Source organism: Alosa alosa, chromosome 4, assembly GCF_017589495.1.
Source record: "Alosa alosa isolate M-15738 ecotype Scorff River chromosome 4, AALO_Geno_1.1, whole genome shotgun sequence".
In the NCBI taxonomy this organism is placed as follows: domain Eukaryota; kingdom Metazoa; phylum Chordata; class Actinopteri; order Clupeiformes; family Clupeidae; genus Alosa; species Alosa alosa.
In genome coordinates this window covers 36,710,186-36,718,598 of record NC_063192.1, presented here as the reverse complement: position 1 = coordinate 36,718,598, position 8,413 = coordinate 36,710,186, and the positions used below count along the sequence as shown (strand labels likewise).

General features: G+C 40.4%; 1 long non-coding RNA gene across 1 annotated transcript; it reads left to right on the top strand.

Moving 5' to 3' along the window:
- Nucleotides 1-268: 268 nt before the first annotated feature.
- On the top strand, nucleotides 269-5,775 carry LOC125293739. Its single transcript, XR_007193414.1, has 3 exons — nucleotides 269-297; nucleotides 3,624-3,724; nucleotides 5,328-5,775. It is a non-coding gene; the product is annotated as an uncharacterized LOC125293739 (long non-coding RNA).
- Nucleotides 5,776-8,413: the final 2,638 nt, after the last annotated feature.

Here is an 8,413-nt window from a genome sequence, read left to right as displayed (position 1 = left end):
GGTAATATAACAGACTAAAATGCCAACATTTTCACGATTGTTTTTAACTGATGCTTATCACCACTTAATAAGCGCATGCGCACACACAGCAATTCCCATCCCCCACCCCTGATCAAATTCGCGTAGCACTCTATCTATAGTTTCAAAGATTCTATCTACTCTATAGATAGAATCTTTGCTGAGTTTGCTCCTTTTCAACTGCAGTCACCAGTGACTTCAACCGTCACTTTTCTGTCATGCCTCTGACTGAATGTGTAGCTGCTAAGCTGTACAAACTCTGCCGTCATCATATCCCAGGTAAGAATTACAGTATTTTTGTATGCCAATTGAAAACGTGAATTTATTCGAAATATATTGTTTTCATAATGGAATGTTAATCAAAGCCGTTAGTCATGTTTAGAATTAGCTAGTGAGCTTTCACACATGGATGGGAAAGGGCATCACTCACCTTCAACACATTCTTCAAGACAATAATCTGGCCTCATTTTCCTGTTTGGTCCAGAAGCACGGCATCGAGAGTAAACACTTCTTACAATACCTGCAAATTAAATCATCTATCCTAGGAAAAATTAACATCCAGACAGCTAACCTTGACATTCCCCCACCAATCTCAGAGCTGCTTAATATTCCCTCTCCCAAAAAAATACTCTCCCAAATTTACAAAATTATATCTTGTTCAGAAAAAACAATTGGCCTGCCATATCACAAATGGGAATCAGACTTATCAATTACTCCCGGTGCCGACTTCTGGACCAAAATGTGCAAAAACATCTACCTCATGACAAAGAATAGTAATCTACAACTAATACAATACAAGGTTCTTCACAGATTCCACTACACTGCACATAAAAAAAATGGGGTTTGGCTCGGATCTTTGCACTCACTGCACACAAAATAACCCAGATACATACATTCATGCGGTTTGGCATTGCACTCCAATCAACCACTTCTGGGTCAGTGTCACAAAATCTCTCTCTCCCATCTTTGGCTGTCACATCCCAGCATCCCCTTCCTTATGCATACTTGGTGATACATCCACAGTCAATTTAAGCAACTCCGGCAATAAAACACTACTGGTAAGCTTGACTATCGCCAAGAAAACAATCCTCATGAACTGGAAATCTAGGAAAAAGCTCACATCACTCATTGGAAAAACTTGTTAACAGACTATATATCATTAGAAAACCTATCAACTACAAACTTAATCAATACTCAGGATACAACCTCTCCTTGGTACCCCTTTATCACCTACTTACAGTCCTGACCCTCTTTGCCTGAGTTCCATCTCCACACGATCATAACACACTTCATCAACAGATACACATATCATCGAACACTAGGCAGGGGAGGGTAGCTGGAACTATTATTGTTATTATTATTATTATTATTATTAGTAGTAATATAAATAGCATCCCCTTCTTTCCCTCCCCCTTTTATTTACATTCTCTGATAACTTTACTAATTTCACTCTTTCTCTCTGCCTCTCCCATCGTTATTCTGCGGGGCCCCATTGGATGGCTTGGGAGACTTCGGTCCCCATGGTCGCTGTGTGGTTTTGGCATTGGTTGGGTCCTGTGGGTTATCTATTGGCCCTGGGCCCCGGTGTGCACCCTCCTCATGCAGCTCATGCACGCCTTGTCCTGGAAGCACACAGCACGCTTTACTCTCTTTTAATCGCACTACATGTTAGGTGACATACATAAACAAAAACTACAAAACAGGCTAGGGTAAGAGTGGAGTGCAGGTAGATGCCTCATCAGGTGTCTATCTGCATGCCTCACTTATTTTAATGCACACATTGTTGAGGCATACATCTTACACAGGGTAAGTGTGGTGTGCATGGGGAAATCCTGACAGATATTCACCATGCATGCCCACTTCTTTTAATGCTACATTCTAGATAGACCCCTCAACCTAGCCATTCACATACTGTACATATTTAGGTCAAGAGTGGCGTGTTGGGTGAAGGTCTGGGGCGAGGTGTGGTTGGTCGTGGTAGTGGGGGATGTGTGCATATGCTGGGGGCCTGAGGCGATGGGTGGCACGCAGGTCCTCCCCTCTGTCAGCTCGTCGCAGTATAACTGCAGGGGCTGGGTGGAACTGTGGCCATTAATGGGTGCCCAGGTTGGCAATCAGTCAGGCAATCAACCAGGCAATCAGTTATTCCTATTATTATACTTATCATTAATAGAATAATTACAACTCCTCTCCTGAAACCCTCCCTCTCTATGTTCCAGCTTCTCTCCTCCTGGCCCAACAGCAAACCAGCCTTATACATATGCGCACACACACACACACACACACACACATACATCCTCACATACTCACTACCCCTCACCCCCCATCCCAACACCACCTCATTCACACTCTTAGAGCTACCATCCGCACCCCCATCCCCCTTCTTTTCATTCCGGTCATCAATTTCATCCCTGATAATCATATCTGTAATCATCCTGGGACATTAAATCATCCTTAGCCTTTCTGTTATTAATGTTATGTTGTGTTATGTTTGTGGAAGCCAAGTCAATGTGATGTCTTGTTAAGTTACAGTATGTGTTTATGTAATGTACGTCTGTTTGTCGTATGTAGTATTCATGTGCATGTCGTAGTGTTGCATTTTCTGTAATGTCAATGATGTTTGCAAATAAAAAAATAAATAAATAGAAAGTGAAAAAAAAAAAAAAAAAAGAATTAGCTAGTGAGCTAACGCTAGCGATGTTAGCTGTTAATGTTAACTTTTCCAGTAGCAGACTAACTTCACTATTATGTATAATATCTGTTTGTTTGCCTGTTTGTTAGTTTTAGAATGAAATATCAGGCATAAAGTAAGTATACATTTAAAAGTAACGTTAGCTACATTTAAAGTGGCTGTTATGTTGCAGGCTAGCAGACACAGATGAAAGTTGTTAACGTTAGAATTAATAACGGTTAACGTTAGCTCTATCGTAACACCCCCAATTATCACCACTTTTGTTCAGAAATTCTAAAACAACGATGTTTTTTAACACTTCCAATTAACATTTACTAAATGAACCTTACATTTTTCAGCAGCCATAGTTGTGTATCGATACCTTGCGAACTTCCATGGGACATAGGTAGGTCACATTATTTAAACTTAATACATGTAGTGCTAGTGTTGATACATAATATACATGTAGTGTTGCTATAACTGCAAAGAGGTCCAATATGAATTAAGTTATATATATGAAGGGTTCAGATGCAAAAGCCTCTAAATGCCACCTATGTCAAAAATGAGATAAAGATGGTGATTCAATCAGTTATCTACCCACTGATTTAAGGAACTGCAGTTTAATATAGCCATGTTCATTCACAGACCTGTCATTTAATGGATGTGAACGGGGCAAGTGTGATGGGTGGGTGGCACCTCAATATCATGCCTACAAGTAAAGGGATCTTTAGTTTGTGAAGGGTAACGTTAGTGTTAGGCTACATGTTCTTCATTTCATAGCCCTTATTTGCCCCTTGTTTGATGTACCTGACTTGCTCTGAGGCATGTGTTACGATGCATGTGAGTGTAGTGGTGCTTCAGTGATGGTCTTTTCATGTTCTGTGTGTTTAGCAACGTATTAATCTTAGTCTCCCTCTGTTCCCTCTGTTTGCAGGTGGTGTGTTGTGAGGACTGCTGCCCTAAGAACACTGAGTGCATTCTGGAATATTCCAAATGTGTGCCACGTCCAAGCTCGCAAGAGAGTTCACTCACCAGGTAAAGACATAATAAAACATTGTTGTTTTAGAATTTTCGAACGAAATGGTTGGTAATTAGCATGTTTACGAGTATAGTTTACATTACGGTATGATGGCAGAAGTGTCTTTGTGTACCGTGTGCCAAAACTATACTATTTAGCATGGTTGTGCAGCTACTTCAAATACTGTAAGTATTGTAATTTATCTACATATAACACTACCGTTAAGCGTGGGGAAAAAGGTGGGGTCAGGGGATTGCATGGAAGGAGATGCATGCTATTTCAAGAGTTGGACACCCATTCACTTTACTTTTTAGCACAGTCAATTTGGACTAAATGCATCAGTTTTTTTTTTTTTTTTTTTTTTTACATGGGTTCCTCTGAATTCCCCATCAAAAACTATACAATAAACTCATATTTTTGTTCAGTCTCTCTCAAATTTGAAGGGTTTGTTACATAAACCATATATTTTTTGCATAAAACGTAAAAACTACTGCTAACGTAACATTAATTTACCCACTGCATTACAGATATTGGTTTGTACCATCACATACGTCTGTCTTTGGTACTCTACAAATGAATGTTTTACTTTGTTATTTGTTATGCAATGTTAATGGTATACAGATTAAAACATGTTTTCAGTGTCTCTTTAGCTGAAAACCACTTCCAACACGCATGCCTCTTCCATGAATAGGTGCTCTTAGCCTGGCTAACGTCAGACCTCATTGAGATAGGGTCTGGGAATTAGACATTCATGTATTTGAAACATGGTTTACGAATGCCCAGAGCCGTTTATTGGGCGCTACGAATGTCTATCACATGCGTCTGTACATGGCTCATAACGGCTTCGGCGTGACGTCATCGTCTTGCTGCCCTCCCTCTGTTCTGTGATTGGTTCCTTCGTTGAGGTGAAAACGAAGTCCATAGAATCCAGGCTGCCTAGCAGTGTGAATAAAATCGCGTGCGTAAGGCAGCATGGGTGAATAAAATCGGGTGCGTAAGGCAGCATGGGGAAACCCAGGCTAAGGCATTCTAGTCCTTGAGCCACCCCCTAGTCCACCCACCCACCTACCCATCCACCCCCGGAAAAAAAGAAACTTGGGGGTGTCACTCCCGGGATATTAAAAACGATTCTAGTTGCTCAAAGTCATGTTAAATGGTGTGATTAGCAATAACTCTGCTATGAAATAGAGACATTACATTTTCTGGTCAGTGAGGTTTAAATTAATTAGTTCCTGAATCCTATCCCATTTAATGTGACTTCAGAGGGCTTGAGAGGGATAGGATTTAAACCGTGGCGGACCGCCATGCTTAAATAAATGTAGAGGAAACACTGGATATTCCTTTCCTTGTTCTACAACAACAACCAAATAACATGATCATGCTGATGGCTGATAGCTTTTGCTCTTCCCAAATACAAGTAGCCAGGTGAGATATTTGCAACTACATTACTTTTTATCAATCCAGTTGCAGTAGGCCTAGTTCCAAACCACAATTGTTGAACTGTGATGAACTGCCCTATTTGTGATTGTTTTTAGAGATTTTAGAGGTTTTATACTAGTGCTGCCCCTAACAACTAATAACTAATTTTGTTGTATAACTCTCACTCCTCTTTGTCCACAGGTGGCAGCAGTGCGGTGAAGGCAGAGTGGCAGCAGAGCTGGCCTAAACAAAATAGTCTTCAGTCCTTGGAACCGCACCAGGCTCTTTGGCCCCAAGAACAAACCTTCCGTCATAGGTGCCTCTGATAGTGCATCACTCACAAGAATGGTAACAAGAATGCACTTAAAGAATGCCCTGGCAGGAGCATCACATATGAATGCTTTCACAGACAGTTGAAGTGCTTTGCCTCCATGAACAATGCCATCTTGCTGTAACTGCTGCAACTCCTAGAGAAAGTCACTTAAGTACTCTTCCACTGAATTTGGTTTAGCAACTCCACAGTAGATGGCCACAATGAAAGGAGCAAAGTTGTGAAAGTTGCAGAGTATGGGACACATTTGGAAGTTGGAGGATTTAAAAAGTGGCACACCATCAATGTTAAAGCACAAATATAGGTTATAGATAGATTCCTGGATGCTGAGACAAACGTTTGGTTTTGGAGTAGCATTGTCGAGAATGGTCAGAAAAATCTACCAAGAAGTTTGTAAATTAAAGGATGGGAAAAGTATGGGATTTTGAAATAGAAAATGTGTAGGAACCCTGTTAAAAGAAACCTTTTCTCTGTCTCTCTCCATTCAACTGGATCTCTCAATGTTCTCCAACATTCCATTACTTGTTACTACATTGTACATGTTGTCATACATTGTTCATATTTAGCCATATTTATTCTGCCCTTATAGGATAACTACTAATACACTGCACATTTAATTTATATTACTCTAAACCACCTTCTATAAACCAACTGTATACTACTGTCTGTCTTGTCCTGTCTATGCACCACCTGTCTATACTTTGTATATCACTTTTCTGCTTTTTTGCACTTCTAGTTAGACACAAACTGCATTTTGTTGTCTTTGTACTTGTATTCTGCACAAATAATCAAAATATATGTCAATAAATTCTGATGTAATTTTGACAACAATGTTTGTCGCATTTATGTTTATTTGACATTGAAGCTTGATATTGAATGATATCAAAACGACATCAACATCTTGACATCAAATAGATGTAGAATTGACATCAAATGCCAACAAAGCTTGACATGGAAATGACATCTTGATGTAGAATAAATGTTGAATTGACATCAAAGCTTGACATTGAATGATATCAGAATAGCGTCAAAACGACATCAACATCATGACATCTTGATGTCAAATAAATGTCGAATTGACATCAAAGCTTGACATTGAATGATATCAGAATAGCATCAAAACGACATCAACATCATGACATCTTGACGTCAAATAAATGTTGAATTGACATCAAATGGCAACAAAGTATGACATCAAAATAACATCAAAACGACATCGCGGAGGTCAAAATATCGACATCAAATTGACATCAGTACATTGACGTCAATACAACTTTCATTCTAGACCTGTTTTTTGACGTCAATGTTTGATGTCATATTGATGTTGAATTGACATCAAATGCCCACTGGGTGTGAATAGGCCTTTAATTGTAGAGAGAATGCATACAGCCAAAATGTGAAAGTTTGTGAACCCCTTGGAATTATTTGGTTTTCTGCATAAATTGGTCACAAAATGTGATCTGATCTTCATTTAGTGTCACAGAAATAAATTGTGAGAATTATTTCAGATTTTCATGGTCACTTCTTTGCATGTATAAAGGCTATTATCATAGCACACACACGGTTTGAAGTACGATAAATGAATTGAAGATATATTGCTTTTGCAATAAATGAGCAACTTTGCTTAATTGAATGTAGGGCTGAAAGCGTGGCAACATTGGCACCGTCTCTTCTACCCCAGAGGGTTTCCCCCTAAAGACCGTTAGGGATGTGGAAGTCATGGAAGGAAAACTGCCAAATCCAAACTTCATGTCCAAACTGGTATGTATGTTAAGTCTAGGGTGGTGCAACTCAATTTTATTGGGCAGTGAACTTGATCTGAAACTTCCTCAGTGTGCTCACACTCATGCTTCTGGCAGTTCTGTTGATGTTCATGTTGGGTGGTTTACTCCATGCTTCTGGCAGTTCTGTTGATGTTCATGTTGGGTGGTTTACTCCATGCTTCTGGCAGTTCTGTTGATGTTCATGTTGGGTGGTTTACTCCATGCTTCTGGCAGTTCTGTTGATGTTCATGTTGGGTGGTATACTCCATGCTTCTGGCAGTTCTGTTGATGTTCATGTTGGGTGGTTTACTCCATGCTTCTGGCAGTTCTGTTGATGTTCATGTTGGGTGGTTTACTCCATGCTTCTGGCAGTTCTGTTGATGTTCATGTTGGGTGGTTTACTCCATGCTTCTGGCAGTTCTGTTGATGTTCATGTTGGGTGGTATACTCCATGCTTCTGGCAGTTCTGTTGATGTTCATGTTGGGTGGTTTACTCCATGCTTCTGGCAGTTCTGTTGATGTTCATGTTGGGTGGTTTACTCCATGCTTCTGGCAGTTCTGTTGATGTTCATGTTGGGTGGTTTTTCCATGCTTCCAGTTCTGTTGATGTTCATGTTGGGTGGTTTTCCATGCTTTGGCAGTTCTGTTGATGTTCATGTTGGGTGGTATACTCCATGCTTCTGGCAGTTCTGTTGATGTTCATGTTGGGTGGTTTACTCCATGCTTCTGGCAGTTCTGTTGATGTTCATGTTGGGTGGTTTACTCCATGCTTCTGGCAGTTCTGTTGATGTTCATGTTGGGTGGTTTACTCCATGCTTCTGGCAGTTCTGTTGATGTTCATGTTGGGTGGTTTACTCCATGCTTCTGGCAGTTCTGTTGATGTTCATGTTGGGTGGTTTACTCCAGTGAGCAATATAGAGAACTTTGCTTTGTATTGTCTTTGTTCCTCCTCAGGTTGCAGCTGTGACTGACATAGGGGGGACAACTGTTGACGAGGCCACAAGAAGGATGATGACCTTCCTCCTAGACCATGGCCTATCCAGGCAGTACAACTTTGTGGGCCAAAACAGGAAGAGAGAGTTCAAGGCCTTACAACTGTATAAAGTAATATATGGTAGGTGTGCATGTGGATAATGTTTTAAGTTATACTGATAGGGCTGGGAAGGTAACCGCATTACTGCAATACCGCGGTC